This window comes from Haliotis rubra, unplaced genomic scaffold (genome assembly GCF_003918875.1).
Source record: "Haliotis rubra isolate DU_JTF1 unplaced genomic scaffold, ASM391887v1 Scf80, whole genome shotgun sequence".
In the NCBI taxonomy this organism is placed as follows: Eukaryota; Metazoa; Mollusca; class Gastropoda; order Lepetellida; family Haliotidae; genus Haliotis; species Haliotis rubra.
Genome location: NW_025767524.1, coordinates 215,417 through 237,230, shown reverse-complemented (window position 1 = coordinate 237,230; position 21,814 = coordinate 215,417). Strand labels below are relative to the sequence as shown.

Below are 21,814 nucleotides of genomic sequence, written 5' to 3'. Positions count from 1 at the left end.
TCGCCCAAGGTCGGGTCGTCCACGTGTGACGTCTCGAGCAGAAGACCGTCAAATCGTCCTACGTCACCTACGTGACAGATTTCTGCCGGCTGCACGAACCAGGGCTGAGATGTTTAGAGGTCGACTGTCCTCACAGACCATTCGAAATCGGTTGCGGGCTGCCAATCTCCATTCTCGACGTCCATATCGTGGGCCAATATTGACGCCGTTTCATCAACGTCAACGTCTGCTGTGGGCCCAACATCACCTCCGATGGACCCAGAGAGACTGGAATCTAGTCGTCTTTAGCGATGAATCCAGGTTTACCCTCAGATTCGCGGACGGCAGGCATAGAGTCTGGAGACGACGTCGTGAACGGTATGTGAAGAAAGAATGTGAAGTTTATTTTTTGACTCAGTATATTTATTCATTGACACATTGATAAAATATCAATCATAAAAATACCACTATCCCTAACTTATTTTGTCCAGTATATGTTTTGTATCCGGCGTGTATGTTTGATGCTCGAGTTGATTTATCCCGCATAAACAACACAAGTTCGTCAGCCTCCACCACTTTAATTCAGACAACATGTCTGAGGTGTATCGGACAGTCGAAGTCGAAGCTAAACACCCTTTTCACTTAAATATTCAACCTCTTATTCTGAGTGCTCAAGGTCCGTGCCTCGTCCGCAACCCCCTTGTATTGGTGGTTTGTCATTGTAGCATTTGAACAACTTACACAAGAGGACCTTTGCCAGTCTGTCGAATGTTCATTTCAAGTCGGTGCATTACTGACCAGGATTGCAGTGTCACCCTGACCTTGAATGACTGACTGACTGACTGAGTTTGGTTTTACGCCGCTTTTAGCAATATTCCAGCAGGGACACAAGAAATGGGCTTCACACATTGAACCCATGTGGGGATTCGAACCCGGGTCCTCGGCGTGACGAGCCAACGCTTTAACCACTAGGCTACCCCACCGCCCGATCTTGAATGAACCAGTGCTAATAACTGATAATAACTATACACCGCTAGGCTGTCCTGTGCAATTCCCCTGCATTACCACCATCGCCTTCCACCCGGGATGCTGGTTTCCTGGAATCTGCTATGGACCTGTGAGGATTTTGGATCAGGAAAGGCTCCCATTGCTCCATGCTAGTGGCAGGAACCGACTGGAACGTGGTTCTTGTGGACGTGGTTGACGATGTTAACCAATAGTTTGTAATCATTGGTTCTCCTATTTACAGGCCGCTATAGAGAAGCTCACGTATTGGTGACTGTGGTGTAATTCACCACAAGTCACGATCTGTGAGGTAACATGGAACATCTTCCCATTGTGATTTCTACATAGTTTCGTGGAGTCTAGTACAAATGAGTCACTGTCATTGATTGAGAATCATGACAGAATCTGGGTAATTACGCCAACACGACATGTCGTCAATGTCCCTGACATTTACTCTTGCCTGATGAAACCACCATTTACTGCTGGTCTTGCCTGATGAAACCACCATTTTATCGACTTGGCGAAATTAGATACACAAATTACACAGTGCGGACAGGGTCAAACCGGTAACATTGTGTTTTTCTCCTAATCTATCGGCGCATGGTGCCATTATTATTCATTGTGAATATAAGAGTTTATTCTTGTTGTTTACTTTCAATTTAATGTATTAAATTGTGCAGGTTCTAGATAATGTCCTAAGTATGGCTGCTGAAAGTTGTCATAACATAGCTCGCAGATAGCAGGAAAGTGTTTTAACAAGGAGAGTCACGGATGGCCCAGTGGCAATTCGCTGTGCAGAGTTGCGTCCCTTGGGGAAGCCAGAAACCTATATAGTTGTTGTTTCAAATTCTGATTCGCTGAGATTATCTTTCTGGTTTTGTCAGTACCCAGACCTGGTTGTCCTGCCACATTAAGCTGACATGCTGTGATATCAAGGGAACACTGTTCAAAGCGGGGTTAAACCAAACTCACTCAGTCACTTTAAATAGGACACGTGGAACTATGATTATATACTAAGTTATTTTAATGAAACTGAAACCTATTGTTTCGTTTGCAATAATACCAAATCAATGCTAGATATTATACTGATGTATTTCTTTTCTTTATTATATTTATTATGAATTGAAAAATCGCTGTGTTTATGTGGTTTCAAGTAAAAAGGTCAGCCCCAAACTATATTTTAGTACTCTGGTATAACATATTAACATATACAGCCTGATGTGGATAGTAACCCGTGGTCAGTTGGCTATGCAACATCACAATGTCAGTGCAGAGCTTGATTAATGTTCATTACATAAATCCGAGGAAGCAGTGAACATACAGCTAATACTGGAAAAGAAAGCTGCCAAACAATTCCTTTAGTCATGTTTCCAAACTAATGAACAATGTCGATATTTGCTGTATGGATTTTACTCGGAATCAACGGTGCTCTCTAAGTAAGGATCGAGAAAGATCACATGGTGTTTTAACGTGGTGCAAGATTAGAGTGGACCAATGTCCAGACCAGATGGTTGTTTCACCTGTCGAAGATAGTTAGGTCCAATGAAGAATTATTTGTAGGAATGATTCGTTTTGTTTTACGGGAGGCTCATGATGACGTGTTACTGCAGAGGCGTGGAGGTGTTTAACACCGAACTCAACAATATGCCAGCTGTATGAGGGTGTTCAGTAAATTGGGAAAAGGGGACGGACATTAACCAAGTGAGCGAAGCTGCCCAGCTGATCCCGTCTGTCGCCTCATCACATACAGCAAGAGTTTGTTGAAAGACCAACTCGGATCACTGGAGGTATAGAAGGAGATGTATGTGTTTATAAGTATCACTAATAATGTTTCAATAGGTGTCCCCTACAGTCACCTCCTGTATATAACAAAATGATCAATAGCGTGTCTGCGTGAGCTAGGTCATTACCAACAATGGTGAATGATGCGCGCCAAAATTGGTAAAGATGAATCTTTGCAATTTAGAAATATTTCTGTATTCCCTGGAGAATTTCATTTTCACATTCCAACTGATGACTTATTCAAGTCAAAACAAGTAAGTCACGCTACGTGTGTCGTAAAAAACACAACCTCGTCCATTCCAGTCAGTTTCTGCAGGGCACAATACCGACATCCAGATGCTTTGCGAGGAAAATGACTCAGTAATATTCGTATGAAGGATTGTCTGTCTCGTGTATAAACACTTCTCTTTTTATGTTTTGTAAGCATTGTTCACTTGGTACACATACAACTGACCAACATAGATGACCAATGAAAGAAGACGGCCGGTTGACAGTGAGTCAAGAAATGTTGGGATGAACGAAACAATGGATTGCCCTGCCCCGCCGTGCCACCGAGTCCATCATTCATGCAAAATGTAACTGTGAATGAAAAAAACAACACCCAGTGAATATATTGCCAGACGTATACTTAGCTTATGTATCTGAAGTCATGTCTCCTCAAAGTGAGACTATTGATTTACACAGTCGTCGTAAGTGTCGTCAAGTGCCGTCACCCCATATCCCGCATACAACATGTCGTCTCCGTTAATGTTTCATCTATACAACCTTATCTGCAAAGGTGCCCGGATGAATCTAAGGCAACGCAGTGAGTGTCAGTGGAAGTGAGTTCTGATCTCAGTTTTGACCAGATTTGGATCGTGTATCTGACAACGTCATATCTGTCGCGAATGTTTCACTAATATCGACTGACGTCAGCATTCTTTGAATGTCATAAAAGGTCAAGTTTCCAAAATTTACAAAATAGAGATACAGTCACAGGCGAAACTACTGTGCACACCTACCACTATTTTAGGCGATTTTGGCGGCCATTTTGTTTTTCAATTTTGAGGGTCAAAAACACATTTTTCAGCTTGGTATCCTATTTTTTCATGATCAGCACCCTGAGTTGAGGTCAGTTTCACTGTGCCTTTCCAGTTGCAAATAACTAGTACTAGGATCAAAAGATTGCTAGTTCGATTCTAAGATTCGTAATATGTTTTTTGCCTTGATCAGACTGAACAACTGATCTGACTCTACCTTCAAGATCTGAGTGAGTGAGTGAGTTATAATTTATCGGCAATATTTCAGCCATATCGTGACGAGAACATTTAATTGTTTTAATTGGGTTTTATATTTTACTAACTGTTACAGACGCCAACAAAATGCTGACTCCCTCCCGTAATGGCACCATGTAATACATAAAGAAAAACGTACACATAGCATATAGCTAAACAACGGTTATAACGAACTCAAAGGCCCCACGCATTTAGGTCGTAATATATATTAGAATTAAATATTTCAAGGAATCGAATATCATTTGATCATGTTTTTCAACCAGTCAGATTAAAAACACAGTGACTTTTGGTTTACAATATACAGAAAGTGACCAAAAATCATTCGTTATAAATATAGTTTACTTATTTAAATGATCTTTTTAACGACCGCTTCATACAGCGTCCTACAGCGATAATACAGATGAATATGACGTCAAACAAACACACACTCATGATGAAGTCACAATTGTACAATCGACTCTGCTTTTAGTAAACATCGCTTACGAAACCGGAAAGGGTTTTGTCATCTCTATTTACTCCATCAAGAAATATTAAAGATGAAATCATCACACAATGAATAAATTCAATGGTTTCGAACTGACACTTCAAAGAAATAAAAATCCTAGGACCAACGCTATGTCTCAAAGTTGGTCTGATTGGATGCGACAAGAATTACCATGTTATATTTGTTTAAATACACCATAGAACCTGTCGTCCACTGTATCCTGTCGTAGAACAAGTGGGAAATAAAAATGTAATCACGCGTTTGCCATCAGACGGAAATACAACAATGGTTATCTGCAGCAGACATCCGTTAAATGGTTATGTTCAAACTGCCAGTGTTTATTGGTTCTGGTTCCCCGGGGTGCTGTAGTCTGCAGTCATCGCCCAGCAAGAGGTCATCCCTGTTACTGATGTTGGAAAGGTTGCTGTTGGTATCGTTCCCATCGGACGTATGTAGCGTCAAATGTCTGTTTTAGGGGACACAGTTCAAAGGTAACAAATGTAAGTGTTATGAATATTCATTTCAGAAAAGATAGACTGGTCATTGGACGTGAGGACAGGTGATGAGTGAGCATCCAGTTGTTAACGAAAACGAGAGTGTATCCTGCTCCAACATTACAAACACATGCAGCGGCAAGTCAATTGTGAACCTGATAAAATACATAATGCTACAAATATTAAATGGGAAATTATATCAAACATAAGAAGGTTTGTCCCAAGGCAGCCTCTATCGACCATCGATCATAAAAAGGGAGTAGCCTCAACAGTTTTGAGGGGGGTCAAATTTTGAATTCATCAAAGCAAGATATGGCTGAAATATTGACTTTGTGTGTTTTGGCATAAAGCTAAGACTGGATATTCTCTTTCACCGCCCTTTAACTTTTATAGATTCTTGCATCTATATTCCTTCAGTGCTCTTATTTGTAGTTTTAGTTGTACCATCGAGCAATTCACTCACCGAAGAAAGGCACTATCATTTTAACAGACATCGATACTAAAACGTATATAGCTTATTGCTGCCTTCAGTAATACGTCGGCGTCTCATAAATATACTCCTTAGTATGTACTGTGCCACACGGGGTACACTTAACTCAATATAGGTCATGGTGACCGATCCAATCCCTCGCCAGACCCGTGTCTGGTACTGTGATCATCTGCTACCTGGCGAGTACATGGGTAGGGTTGCTTGTACAGAGGCAATACGGGTCTTGTGGAGGTAATGAAGAGGGACTAATTTGCTTAATGCACGCCGTTCAGTGTGCTTGTGTGTTAATGCTACAGGTCAAGTTCGCCACTTTGAAGTGAAAATAACCTGTTTCTGTTTTGATATAGATACAGTATATATTGCCATCGTACTTGAATGATTTCACATCATGAATGTCATGTAAATAGTGTACGCAAACTAGCCCTCCACGTGTCATATATACATAAGTGCACAGGCATAGGTTTGCGTTTGAACAAGCATTTTTGCAATGCGAAATAAATTTCTCATCCATTTTACGCCAGAGAATGTGTGTGTGTGTGTGTGTGAGAGAGAGAGTGAGAGTGAGAGAGAGAGAGAGAGAGAGAGAGAGAGAGAGAGGGGGGGGGGAACCTGTTACCTCAACATTTCTTGACTCCAAAATATGACATTTGTATGTCTCACTGTCAACTAGTTGAATATTTCTAAACTAGAAGCCGTCTTCTTTCATTGGTCATCTATGCTGGTCAGTTGTATGTTTACCAAGTGAACAATGCTTACAAAACATAGAAAGAGAAGTGTTTATACACGAGACAGACAATTCTTCATACGAAATATTAGATCCCGTTTACAGAGTCATTTTCCTCGCAATCTAGATGCCGGTATTGTGCCCTGGAGAAACTGACTGAAATGGACGAGGTAGTGTTTTTCACGACACGCGTAGCGTGACCTACATGTTTTGACTTGAATAAGTCATCAGTTGGAATGTGAAAATGAAATTCTCCAGGGACTACAGAAATATAATTTGCAAAGATTCATCTTTACCAATTTTGGCGCGCATCATCCACCATTGTTGGTAATGACCTAGCTCACGCAGACACGCTTTTGTTCCTTTTGTTATATCCTGGAGGTGACTGTAGGGGACACCTATTGAAACATTATTAGTAGGGGTGGGTATTGCAGAGAATTTTCGTATTGCGATATATTGCGATGCAAAAGCATATATTGCGATATGTATTGCAATATATTGCAAGGATTATTTTTTTAACAAAAACTATTTATAATCGAGTTAATGCTTGATTATAAAGCAAAAACACAACAAAATCACTATGATTGATTAACCTTTAATAAAAACTTTTAATCATGACAAAATAAAAACGTAAGTAACATTTGGCACTAATGAAACAGGGAAAAGAACAATTCAAAAAACGGAAATATCCGAAGATTTCCGAGTGTTACGAAGTTTTCCGAATGCATGTCAAAATACCGGTTTTCGATCAGCGTATCGCAATACGTATCGTTTTCATGTCTGCACCGGTAAATACCGGTAAACCGGTTATATTGCGCAGCCCTAATTATTAGTGATGCTTATAAACACCTACATCTCACGCTCACTTAATTAATGTCCGTCCCCTTTCCCAATTTACTGAACACCCTCATACAGCTGGCATATTGTTGAGTTCGGTGTTACACACCTTCACCATCACCACCACCAACAACAACAACAACGAAAACAACAGAAACAGAAACAAAGAAAACAAAACTAATACTTATTTCTGGCAATGACTGTTTCCATGGATATTTGCTGTAGTGTCAAGCCGAAGACGGCACCGTTGTCTTGGTTTAGTGCAAGGACGTTGTTGGAGATGTATGAATCTTATTCTAGCCTTTGAAAAGCCAGAGACACATGAACCCTTCTTACTGCATGCGTTTGGAAATGTATTTTCTATATGTGGTAATAGTTCGTATTGTGTCATATTTTTCCATCATTCTGAACAACATCTGTAGCCAAATAAAATGTCCGATGTTAACTATGTCCAGCGCTGTTTTTCATTTAACGTCAAATGTAATCTGCAGATAATCGAGAGTGGGTCTTCTCTAGAACTGACGTTATATAGTTAAAACTGATGTTTTCCTTCAGGCCACTGGCATACAATAATGGACAGTGCGATCAATTACTTCAGTATCTCATCTGGTGGAGTATCTGGACATGTCGTACAAACGTATTGGCCTCTGGAACGCTTGATCACAAAGATATCTGCTTGATATGCGGTGGTTGACTACAGTTGTCAGATACAACGTCCATCCACTCCATCCGGACGCCTCTGCAGTAACACGTCATCACCAGCCTCCCTTAAAGGTCACATGCAACCAAAAAATCAAACATAATTAAAACACAATTATCACTTCTTCATGACATATAATATGAATTGCTGATTATGAAAAAAACAAATAAACAAAATTATAAGCGTATAATCGCAAATCAAAAGTGCAATATTTTGTACTTGGGTTTACCTCCCTCGAAACGAAGCAGCAGGGATACCGAACCCAGTCAGAGCGGGTGGGTGTGCACTCAAGTGTAACGGCTGGTTCATTTGCAGATGCCGCCCTCATGCACGGCTCATTGTGTGTGTATATATAGAGATGTTGGGTTTTGTAAATACATGCTCATTTTTTGTGTATAACATTTTGCAATCAACAGACATCATAACATGTCATGTGTTCAAATATCACACCTGCCTGTCTGTGTAATTACATAATGTGACAGAGACCAAACTCGGGCCATAAATTAATGCATTATGTTTATATGGTGTATAGCCTGATTGGTGTTAAGTTCAAATTGCATGTGGTCAGTGATCGCAGTTGTGTATTGAATATTGTCATTAGCAGACAGGCAGGCAGACACACATAGGTGTCAATAAAACAAGACATTGAGTTTTGTCTGTGACAACGACATATCTATATCACAGTTAGAAATTCTGTCAACGCTAAATAATGACATTGCTTTTAAGTATCGAACTGAGAAAGTGTCTCGGTAAGAAGAACGTGTGGTGAAATAGACAAATGAAATTATATAAACAGTTAATTTACTGTCATAACATATAAAAAGCTCGCGCCTGTGAGATATCAACAAAACATTAGAAAAATAGCTCACACCAAAGCCCTCACCGAGTATTCACCCGACAACCCGCTTCCAAGCTGCGCGAACCTATTTACTTGCGCACGTGCTATGAGCGCAGCCCAGCTGTTGAAACCCGTTTTCCCCAGAAAAGTCTGGGGAAAATTAGTGAAACGTTTGAACTCCCATTTCGCTCGTTTTTTTTCATCGCGTTATTTTTCAACTTTATAAGTTGAATTTGCATTTTTGACGATTTGTTTCGGTAAGTTCATACCGAAAGGTATCAGAATCTGCAAAGTTGTGTTTTACGTTGCATGTGACCTTTAAGAAACAACGAATCACTCCTACAAATGACAACCATTCTTCATTGTACAAAACCGTCTTCGACAGGTGAAAGAACCACCTGGTCTGGACATGGGTCTAGTCTGTATCTTGCACCCCTGCCTTTATCCACCATGTGGTTCTTCTCGATCCTTACTTAGACAGCACAGTTGATTTTGAGCGAAATCCATACTGAAAATATCGACCCCGTTCATTAGTTTGGAAACATGACTGAAGTAGATTGATTAACAACTTCGTTATCCAATATTAGCTGTATGTTCACTGTTTCCTCGGATCAAAGCTCTGCACTGACATTGTGATGTTTCATACTAACTGACCGCACTTTACTATCAGCATCACTGTATATGATATACCAGAGTACTAAAATAAGGTTTGGGCAGTGTATGAAATAAGCCAAAAATCCAGCCAGACATCAGGGCTGGTAACTTCAAAATGTTACCAGCCCAAAATGGATTTAACCAGACCAAATATGGTGAATTTACTCAGATGTATGGAACATCTAAATTTTGTACAAGACCATCGGGCTGGCTAGCTGTAAATTTAGACCGTCCGTCAAAAATCTAGACCGTCTCGGTCGGTCGGGCCGTATTTCATACACTGGTTTGGGGCTGACGTTTTTACCTGAAATCACATCAACACAGCGATCTGTGAATACATAATTTATGTTTCAAATAAAAATGACATCAGTTAGACAGGAATCGGAGACTCATAAAGGAAATGTTTTATTGTAATGATGCATTGTCGGGCAAGATCAATGTATTGATTTGATACAATTGCAAACGAAACTGAAGGTTTCCGTTTCAGAGAAACAACTAAGTATATGAATCATATGTTTCCTGTTAAAGGGAATGAGTTGGGTTTAACCCCGCTTTGAACAGTGTTTCTTTACATCACAGCATGTCAGCTTAATGTGACAGGACAAACAGGTCTAGGAACTGACAAAACCAGAAAGATAATCCAGGCGAAACGGAATTGGAAACCACTAACGTCTTGCGTGCTCAAGGGATGCAACTCTGCACAGCAAATACCGACTGGGCTATTCGGTACCCTCCTCGTTAAAACGACTTCCTGCTACCTGCAAGCTATGTTATGACAACTTACAGCAGCCATAAGTAGGACATAATCCTGATCCTGAGAAACGCAATACATTGAATTGAAAGTCAACAAGAATAAACACTTATATTGGCTATGAATAACAATGGCAACATGCACCGATAGATTAGGAGAAAAACACAATGTTACCGGTTTGACCCTGTCCGTACTGTGTAATTTGTGTCTCTAATTTCGCCAAGTCGATAAAATGGTGGTTTCATCAGGCAAGACCAGCAGTAAATGTCAGAGACATTGACGACATGTCGTGTTGGCGTAATTACAATCAATGACAGTGACTCATTTGTACTGAACTCCACGAAACTATGTAGAAATCACAATGTGGAAATGTTTCTTGAACAGAGTTCTACTTTACCTCACAGACCGTGACGTATTTTTGTTTACAGTCATTCATAGGAGAGCTACGACGCACTGTGAATATTAGAACCATTTGTTACAAATTAGTGGTTAATATACCATGTCATTCATCCCGACCACCAGATCAACGTTTCAGTCGTCTATTGCAACTAGCATGGACTGATGGGAGCCTTTCCTTATCCATCCGATATGTCAATGTTATATGGCTGTGAAATTTATTACTAAACAATGTTGGAATGGCATTACATTGTTTCTGTTTCAGTTGCACTTCATGACATTGTGCTAGAAAATCAGCTAGTTCTCAGGAAATTATCACTGCCTGGTGTAAGCAGTGGTTAGGAAGTTGCTATACTTAAGTGCTTTGGATGTCAGGTGTGACCTGGAATCTTCTGGAACAGCATAGACGAACATTCGGGAAGGCTTTAAGACTATATAAGGCACATAAATGCCTCTATAATCTGATATTACAAGACTAGCGGATGTGTGAAGATCATCTTTCCACCTGGATATCAAGGATAGGCCTACTTTGGAAGAAATTGTCACATTATTTTACTTTACATTGCAATTGTACATTCACTGAATACACCGCCACACGTTTGTGTACTGCCATGGAAATTCCTTTTAGCAATTTTTATTGACTTTTAAACAAAGCTTGTTTTATTACATTGTTAATTTATAACAGTTATTTTTTTATTTTTGTGTGTATAGATTTCTGGGTAAAGTTACTGTTCAATTTCAAAATCTACACGCAGCGTCAACATGACATGTATTTTAAGGAAGCATTTCATTAATCAATGCATCATAATAAAGCGCTCATTAACCATTGACAACCTTTAAAAAATTGCATACTCAGTGTAATCCAAGAAGGAACATTGTCGCGTTGTTCGGTCGTGTGCACATGAAAACATTCCACTGACCTTACAGATTGACCATACAGGTGCTCCCATACCAGGATGTGGAATGGTCTTCCTGTAACCTACCATTTCCCCGTGCCGTCAGGACACTGGCCTCCAAAGAGCTGAATCACATGTGAAATGGTATTGTAATAGTTTTTTAACAGATGCCTGCCGCTGGTAACAAGATTCCTAAGGAACCTGGAAAACATATCAGTATGCCATTCTTTTAAGGTGGAAAGATAAAAAAGTCCACACATACAATAAAGCTAGGAATTTATTCCATTTGACAATTAAAACTGATAAACAATACTTTCACATTCACTCTGACCTTAGCCTGACAGCGCATGTTGTCTGCTTTATGCTCATGTTGCTATGATGTCTTAATGTGAAAGGTGTGTGATAATCTTACTGAAGTAGTCATGGACATGTGGAGTATACTCTACAGGATCATGCTAGTCTTGCTTTGGAGCAAGGTTGCAGATGTGAAAACCGAGTTTCCAGGCAATGGTCCAGTTGGGTAGGTCTAACTTAATTGACTAAAACAGGATAACAGTAAATATAACTTGACACTATTTTCCTAATAGTTCCTGTTTGGATGAAGGAATGTTTGATGAATAAAATGGTGGTGAACTTGACCCAGATCACGCAGGCCCACGGCGGCACTAAGTACACCATACCTTCTTCATTACCATTACAACATCAGTATTGCCTCCGTACAAGCAAACCTCCTCCCTGGTCTCGGCAGGTATCAGTCGATTACAGAACCAGACACGGGTCTGGCAAAGGAGTGGCTTGGTCATCCTGACCAATATACGTAAACAAGGTGATGTCTGGTATGCCCATCGTTCACTGTACAAAACCATACCAGTCATACTGTGTCTAAATGTTTATTACAATGACGTTAAACATCACATATATTCATATAATGTTATCTTTGAAACAACCCATAGTTATGAACCCTCACTTTCCTACCCTTTCCTAACTATATTTTCACACCCACTGCCATTGATTGAGTGTTGCATGATGCCTCGTACTGTTCAAAATACCATAATTTTACCTGAAAGCAAAAGCATAATATACCCAATTGATATTCTCATAGTTTTCTGTTACTGGTTGATAAACACAATTCCTCTTACATTTGACGCTTTTCAAGCGTTGGAATCGTTCCAAATTAATCTTGTCAGAGGGGTACACAAAGTACGTGATATGAAATACTACTTGTCAGACTTCCAGTTCTGTGGAAACCGCGATGGCTGAGTGGGTTAGATCGCTGACTTCGGGTGCTGGCTGATCTATTTACCAAACTGAGGCATTTTACGTTTAAACCCACTGCTTTTCTTATTCGATCAAAACATCTGAAGACACAATAGCCTGTGGAAAGACACAATACCAATCTACAGAAGCACAAAGGAAGTGATCCATCTGACACGATGTACAGGATTGCCGAGATTTATGCACTAAATGCTCTGGGAGTCTGGGAAAGATTTTTAAATGTGTCACTGAATGTAGCATTTTGTGTGTACTATAGTTCTATGCTCACAACGCCCTTCCTTAGTCAGTGACACAGTGGTATTTAACTTGTTCCTCTCTGTTCCCCTACAAATAGTTGTGTGCAGCTGACATACACAAATAAGAAAACTGACATATTCAAATGAAATTAAAACTCGTGATGAAAGATGAACACTGCCATGCTGTACCAAAGAATGTGTGATAGTGGGAGTCCCACTCTTTCTCTTTCTAATCTAATGTCCCAGGAGCCCAGGTAATGAAATCTATAAAGAATTATATTCTGAGCTTGTGATCATGGTCAATGTGCCTCTGTGCCGCTTTACCCTTTATTCTGTCATTTCAGATATTGAAGACACATATCCAAAATGGCAATATTGATCATCTTCATTAGTTTGAAAACAAGTTCTGTCTTCATTGATGCCATGTGTTTTTCTCTCTCTCTGATGTTGTGTAAAGTTGAGAGAGCAACATGATTGCAGTATGCATTACTTCATGGGATTAATCAGCAGCGATGCATCTAAGAAATGTGACTCGTGATTACTGTACAGAAGAACACTCATTTGATCAGATGGGTTCTTTATGTTTTACAGGCCATGCTGATTGTAATGATGATTTCAATGTATAAGTTGATTTACTGTAAATTACACACACCCACACACACACACATATGGGTATTCAAATAGCGCTATAGTCCATTCCATTTGCATGCTCAAAGCGCTTCTTTGTTTTTCCCTCGATCATTGGATGTCAATCTCAGCTACATATATATATATATATATATATATATATATATATATATATATATATATATATATATATATATATATATATATATATATATATATATATATATATATATATATATATATATATATATATGTGAAATATATATATATATAGCTGAGATTGACTATGCAAATGGAATGGACTATAGCGCTATATATAAATATATATATATATATATATATATATATATATGAATCTCCACTCCCCGAGGATCATACAACTCTTGCTGCCACTAGGCGCACCGAGTTAATGTGACTTTCCCATCCTTTCGAGGTACCCAGTCACAGCTGGGTGGACTGGGACACAGAGTCACAGTACTTTGTCCAAGTGTACTGCACGTTGCTGTACCCGCAACTAGGTCTTTGCACGTATTCATGTGGCCACCATCTGGTCATTTACCAGATCATTCGTCAGTTCTTTTAAGTGCACAGGAAACAAGAATATTCATGTCACCTTAATAACAGATGCCTTTTGGCAATTACAGAGGAGTCCAAGCCCTTTTGGTACCGTTAAATTACATTTTTCAAAACAACATAAAAGTTATGAGAATTTCAAAATATTTCAATACCCAAACATGAGTTCCAATGGGGAACATTCCTGGAGTTGCGCCCCCTTGCCCGCTTGGAGCGCTGCGATAGTTACGGTCCAACAGTAGCTGTCACTCTGATACTGGCCTGCCTATCGGCCAAGCCTAAACTTAAATCGACATTAAACGTACTTTTTACTCTGTGATTCTTATATTACAAATTACGGAAGCTGGAAGTTGCCCCGACTGAAGACTGTGCTCAAAGCACGAAGAACTAGCGTGTCTGGACGAAAAATTGCTAATAGAACGGTACTGCAGTTATTGTAATATTGACATTCACACGATAAATAAGCACACAACTGCTGGTTTATAGTTTCTACATATTCAGGGACCGTTCATAATTAATGGGGTGGGGGTTGGTGATGACTTTTTATGGAGAAGCATGTGAATGACCTCCCTACAATTCATGTACAAAGTATAGTGACACCCCCTTTGCATAAGTCATATTCAAAATTAATTGAACCCACCCCCACCCCATAATTTTAAGCATGATCTTTTTTATGTACAAATTTGCTGACCCCCCTCGTATATGGGTACAAAATTGATGACCCCTACCTTTCCAAAACAAAATAGGTGACCCCCTTAAAATCATCATCACCTCACACCCCATATCCCCCAAATAAATTATGAACTGTCCCTTAGGCCATTATTCAATCTCAAAAATGTTCAGTAAATTGGCATATTGCTTGCATGATATATTTCTAAGTATCGTGTGTGACCCCACCCCAATCTTTACTATTTTTAAAGGCTGTCCCTTCTCTACACAAATAACCAGTACCTAAATGACAGATCACATTTTGAAAACACAAGAATATTATTTGAAATTGTGTTTCAGGTGTTGTCAAATAATGTAACTAAGCATGAGTGAAATACTGAAATATATATAAACACATTGAACCATTACTGGAGATCTGAACTATCTGATGCCAGAAGCAAGGGCGTATCAGGTTCATTGTCCTTTAAGGTGGGAGCCTTTTAGATTTGAATACAAATATTTCACATTTGTTTTTCCAGCATGTGTGAAGGGTTTGCAAATTACATCAAGGCTCATCACAATTATTATGGACTCACATTGTCAGTGAAAACAGTCTGCATTTGAAATATTGAAAAAAGGAATAATTAATCAATAAAGTCTGGGTTGTCATTTCAGTTTTTATTGTTGAACATATTATATTTTGCATGTATGGACATTCATAAATATAGACAGAAATACAGTAAAAAATGACGGTTTCCTTTGAAGAGCCTTGATTAACACTTACCCCAGATGCATGTTGATGTTTTCCACACTGACAATCACACTATCAATATTGCTGTACAGATAATTTAGGTGACATGCATATGGACCCAAAATGGAAGTACAACAGTGAAGTCTGAATAGTTTGACATTTCTGTGTAAATGAAAATTGCTGCAGCACTAAGCATAATAGTTAGTACTGGAAGCACTGCATGTTTGTCTCTCTGTGTTCATATACAGGTACTTTCATATTTGGCCTCTGCCCAGTCTGGAGATAAAATATTTGACTCAATATTCTTGCCATCAAAATCATCATGGGTGATTGTTTCCTCCCCAGCAACCTCACTGATGTTACATTCAATATCACAAGTATCCACCAGCATTAAGTGGGTCAGTTGATACAGTCAAGAATTGGTCATACAGCATCTGTTTTTCTCTCTTGCCTCAGAGGTGTTCATCCTGGAAAACATCAATGGAGTATTACTATCCCAACTGATACAGGGTGATATTATCTTACGACTGCCAGAAATTGTATCATTATCAGATTTAAGTTACTGTTGTGGAGAAAGACATGTCACATGATGAACATATTCATTTGGATAAGTCAAAGGTAGAAAACAGTATTCTTAAAGGTCACATGCAACGTAAAACACAACTTTGCAGATTTTGATACCTTTCGGTATAGACTTACAGATACAATTCATCCAAAATGCAAATTCAACTTATAAAGTTGAAAAATAAGGCGATGAAAAAAACCGCGCGAAATCGGAGTTCAAACGATTCACTAAATTCACCCCAGCGCTTGGGGTGAAACGTGGTTTCAACAGCTGTGCTGCGCTGCGTTGGGCTGCGCTCATAGCACATGCGCAGTGAAATAGGTTCGCACATCTTGGAAGCGGGATGTCCGGATTATAAGGTCGTGAGCAGGAGTAGTCTAATCAACACAAATGGTAAATAATCTACTCATTACATAAAAGAACCTTGTTAGGATCTAGATCTACTCAGCTGTGTCAACCAGTGAGGCGTTCGACATTTCAAGACGGGTAACCTTCGCTGGCGGTGAATACTCGGTGAAGGCTTTGATGTGAGCTATTTTTCTAATGTTTTGTTGATATTTCACAGGCGCGAGCTTTTTATATGTTATGACCGTAGATTACCGATTTAACTGTTTATATAATTTCATTTGTCTATTTCACCGCACGTTCTTCTTACCGAGTCACTTTCTCAGTTTGATACTTAAAAGCAATGTCATTATTTAGCGTTGACAGAATTTCTAACTGTGATATATGTCGTTGTCACAGACAAAACTCAATGTCTGTTTTATTGACACCTATGTGTGTTTGGCTGCCTGTCTGCTAATGACAATATTCAATACACAACTTCGATCACTGACCACATGCAATTTGAACTTAACACCTATCAGGCTATACACCATAAACAAAACGCATTAATTTATGGCCCGAGTTTGGTCTCTGTCACATTATGTAATTACACAGACAGGCAGGTGTGATACTTGTACACATGACATGTTATGATGTCTGTTGATTGCAAAATGTTATACACAAAAAATGAGCATGTATTTACAAAACCCAACATCTCTATATACACACACACAATGAGCCGTGAGGGCATCGGCAAATGAACCAGCCGTTACACTTGAGTGCACACCCACCCGCTCTGACTGGGTTCGGTATCCCGGGTGCTTCGTTTCGAGGAAAGTTAACCCAAGTACAAAATATTGCACTTTGATTTGCGATTGTACGCTTATAATTTTATATATGTTTTTTTCATAATCAGCAATGTATATTATATGTCATGAATAAGTGATAATTGTGTTTTAATTATGTTTGATTTTTTGGTTGCATGTGACCTTTAACAAATGTTTCAACTATGGAGAAGCATATTATAAAATGCTGACATTTTTTTCCTTCTTTGAGTGGCATTTAGAAGTTGGTGTGATGAGAGTACTATGGATATACAACTTCTTCAATATAATAATGAGCGACATTTCGGTGTAGCTACTAACACCGTTATCAAGCAAGTAACTCTCCTCGTTATTTTTTTTCTATAGGGAGAAATGTCTGATACTAATTATAAGAAGTGTGTTCAACATGTACACCAGACATTATTCAGACGAATTCATACCAAAAGGAAACAAACATTAACCTGTATCATGTGTATTCTGGAATCACCTAGGCCTCGTCTTTGTGGACAACAGGCACCTGTAGGGAGATGTAATATGATGCATTAAAGGGAAAAAGTCAATTGTGTATTAGCATTCTTGGTAAACTTTAATTCAACAATGAAGGGAGCAAAGGTGTTATAGTCAAACATAAACAACTTTGCAAACATGTATATAATGATGCTAACTTGCTTTTTAAAAGCAAGAAGCAAATGAAAGTTAACCCACAGGTTCACATGAAAATTTACTTGTGAAATGCCAATTACCTTAAAACATTGAAAATGATTAATTGGGGTCTCTTCCAATTTACTCGCCTACTCTACCTACCTGTCATCAGGAGATATAAGCATATGCGAAAATACCACATACATTAGAATTTTAAGTCAACTAATTTCACAATGTTATGATGCTTTCCACTATTTGCAATGTCCATACTTTGCCTGTCAATATAACACTATGTATACGGGCCGGAGGCCTTATGTAAAATAAACCATCTTGATCTTGATTAAGTATTGGTCCATTGCAAGTATACAACTGTATGACTGTGGTTGTATGTAATCTTCAAAACTGATGTGGGTTATATAATCCTAACCGACTGAGATACCATTCCGCAGTTTAACCTGGATACACTACTGAGTGAAATGATGCCAGCGAGGCAGGGTAAAAACAAATACCGTATGAAAGTCCTTTGGTGTTATGCGTCCTTGATGGGAAGGGCATGTTTATGGAGCTATGGCTAATTAAAACCCTTCATCCTAGCAATATCAATGTATGTACATGTATATTCACAAATACACACTTGAACGAGAGTTAATGAACGATCGGAGAGCAAATAGTAATAAGTTATGATCAATATGACATCCTTTTTGTAGGAACATAGCAATTCCGTCATAATAACATGAATCTGAGATGGGAAGAGGAAAATGTGACCTGTAGCCAGTAACATTATTATTATTACTTACTATACCAATTTAAGACAGTTATATTAATGTAAGAAGGGTGTACTCATTGCTGTGTTATATAAACATGGCAGCGATCACTGAAAACATTTCAGGAAGCACTGCTAACCTCTACTGCTTTCAACACTGTATAACATATATTTAGTTCAAAGCAAGTAGCTGTGTTTGACCTTAGAAGATTAAATTTGCCTGTGCAATCACACTGAAAAGAGTGTGTAGAAATGAAGGAGACCCACTTAATTACCTCCACAATACCAACTTACTGGTGAACTTCCGCTCCATTCTTGACAAGTTGCAGTTGATTGGAGGACAACATATGGGAGTCTAGTGTAGATCATGCTTTGGTAAGCTTGGCCTGCAGTCGTGACTAAAGTGTTGTGTTATTCTACTTACATCATCACCATTTCTTTTAAAAGTCACATCCAGAATAACAAACTTTAGTAGATAATGCTAAGCAAATTCCAGTAAATAGCTTGCATAGGTTTTATATTATTCAGAAACCCATACATTCGCTCACCTGCAGTCTCAATTTCCGTTCAATTAGTCTCACCACGGTGTTGTCTACTATCTGTCTGATGTGCACTACTGGCGTTTACGTCAATAGGTTTTTAAAGAGGGTTCGTCTGGGCTACCAAATCTATCTAATAACCCGATGTAACAATATTTTAATTCTATTACATTAAACAGGAACTATTTATGTCTTGATGAATAAGGTGTACTTTGCCATTCGCCTGACCGTACAACTTTATGTATCACTGGCATACAACCATGAAGTTTACTTTCTTCGGCAAACATTGTGCCATTCTTGAACCAGCTTGTACCAGCTTGAGTTGTACCAGTTTGTACCAGCTATAGTATTGGCTCAGTGCCACAGCTACCCCACTTTATAAAAAATGTGCCTGGAACACTATTTCAAACAAATCTGTACAGCCATAGAATTACTTCATTATGCTTTCAATGTTCATCTCCCTGAACTTTGTTTTGAAGCCTGTACATCATGCTGATCACTGTCTTTACCCATGTGATTGAACCTATTTTGCTGGAATAAAAATAAAAATAAAAATAAGGTGTACTTTGCCATTCGCCTGACCGTACAACTTTTCTCTGATAGTCATAATCCTGCTGAGTTACGTCAGGACACAGAATACTGAACTTCAAAGCAAGGAATCATTTCACATATGTCCTAGACTGATTACTCGGGTGGAATGGGTAAGCATTTTAATCAGAAATGACAAACCAGTTATGCAAAGGCAAGGAATATCATCCTATTATTGGCCAGCTTTTAATTAAGTGCATACAGCAATGGAACTCATGATAATATAATAATAATATAATCCACATTACATCCACCATCACTTTCGACCGTAGCTTTGCTTTGGTGAATGAAGGTGACATTTTTCTCTTTCTCTGTTACAGAAATCCAAAGGTGGATGATTTGTTATCTCAACATGCAATTAGTGATGTGTTGTTTTAGTATAATGAATGTGTATTCGATGGAGAATGACAGAAATACAGTGAATACAACGGTAACATAATGGTACAGAATGACAGAAGGCATCAAAGCAACAAAACCTGTCAATAATTCTGACAAAAAGATCTCTGCTAAAAGCGCCCCATCGTATAATTCCGAAGACCATATTCATTAACTGCATCAGGAAACAAGACATATATTTGTAATTCACATCACTCCCACTCCAAATTACATGCCTGATGTATAGCTTAAGTAGGTGTCTATGAACTTCTGCTATTATTTTGTTTGTTCATATATACTAGAGGTACCACAAGGCTTTTACCCATAATTAGTATCTTCAAGCATTTGGTCTTTATCGGAAACTAGAGATGTTATTAGTCGTTTGACAAAGTCCTCATGGCGAGCATAGTTCAATTTACCTTTCCCTGGGGAGTTGGTTCTATTTCATTATGTCAGCCAGAATTCCATGGTAGATCTTTACACGTTTCAGGGATGAACTCGGAGATTGTGGACAACTAGCAGTGCTTGGTGATGCTGAGTAGGTAGAGCCTAGTGTGACCCTTGCATTAGCAACATGCAGTTCACCATGAAACCCGGAATATGTTGTGATGGTTAAGTTCAGATTTCATTGGGTAACACTGGTGTAAGCGCTAATTGATGCCGTGTTGTTAGTGATTTCAACTAATGTAAAAATTGTACTTGTATTCAGTAAAATTAGATTTTGTCCGAAACAAAAACAGTTTCAGTTTGTATGGATGAAAGAGTGTTTGCCTGAAATGGTACCTGATGTGTTTCCAACACAAGGTGAAAAGATTAGACACTTGCCGCCAGTGGCGGTCAGAGATGCAACTTAGAAAGGTTAGTATACAAATCGATAATCCTCTTGAAAGGAGACCTTTCTGCAGCATAAAAGAGAAGATATATGTCGTCTTGTTATTGACTGTATTTTAACCAGTTTCTTTGGTAAGGTAACGTTTGTGACGCGTAGTTAAGTGAGAATCATGAGTCTGTTATACATGTGACTGTTTACACTGTTTTGCACTGAATGTCACAAGAATTTGTGTTACTTAGGTAACTCTGTTGAATGTATCAGTGTCTCCATTCGCAAAGAGTTTCGTGTGTGCGTTGCTGGGTGTCTGTTCCGGTATGTTACCTTTGTTTGTTTCAGCCTTGTTATTTATAGACATAGTTATCGTGTACTGCGGCTGAATTGCGATGCCCAAACGTGTGTGAGTGAGTTTGGTTTTACTCGATTTTAGCAATATTCCAGCAATACCACGGCGAGGGACATCAGATATGGACTTCACACAGTGCAGCCATGTGGGGAATCCATCCCGTGTATACGGCTTGACGAGCGAAATCTTTAACCACTTGGCTACCCGAAAGCCCCTGCCCAAAATGAAGAGAGGAACTGTGTAAATGTAAATAAAGGGACGTATTCGCTGCATTCGTATTTACATCTTTCGTCTTCCTTTGGTAGTTTTTCATCTGATACGTCATAATAAGGCATTTACACTTTCTATTTAAATTTCCTCTCTTCATTATCTGGTTGTCATCGTTGCGTTGACTTATAGCCAGAATTGTACAATGGCATTTTTCATAATGAAATGAAATGCTTATGGATAGGTTCTCATGAACCAAGAAATACTAGAACTTGGTAGCATTTTACCAAGTGTTGAAAAGACGAAAAGAAACTGTTTAAACATACAAGACTCGTCAGATAAAACTAGACACATATCGCCCTCATAGCACAGTGTTGAACCTAGGCAGCATAAGAAAT

General features: G+C 38.9%; 1 long non-coding RNA gene across 1 annotated transcript; it reads right to left on the bottom strand.

The window, feature by feature from the left end:
* Window positions 1–837: 837 nt before the first annotated feature.
* On the bottom strand, window positions 838–21,429 carry LOC124261597. The gene is made up of 3 exons (XR_006894371.1): window positions 21,379–21,429; window positions 10,010–10,012; window positions 838–918 (listed from the first exon to the last, which is right to left on the bottom strand). It is a non-coding gene; the product is annotated as an uncharacterized LOC124261597 (long non-coding RNA).
* Window positions 21,430–21,814: the final 385 nt, after the last annotated feature.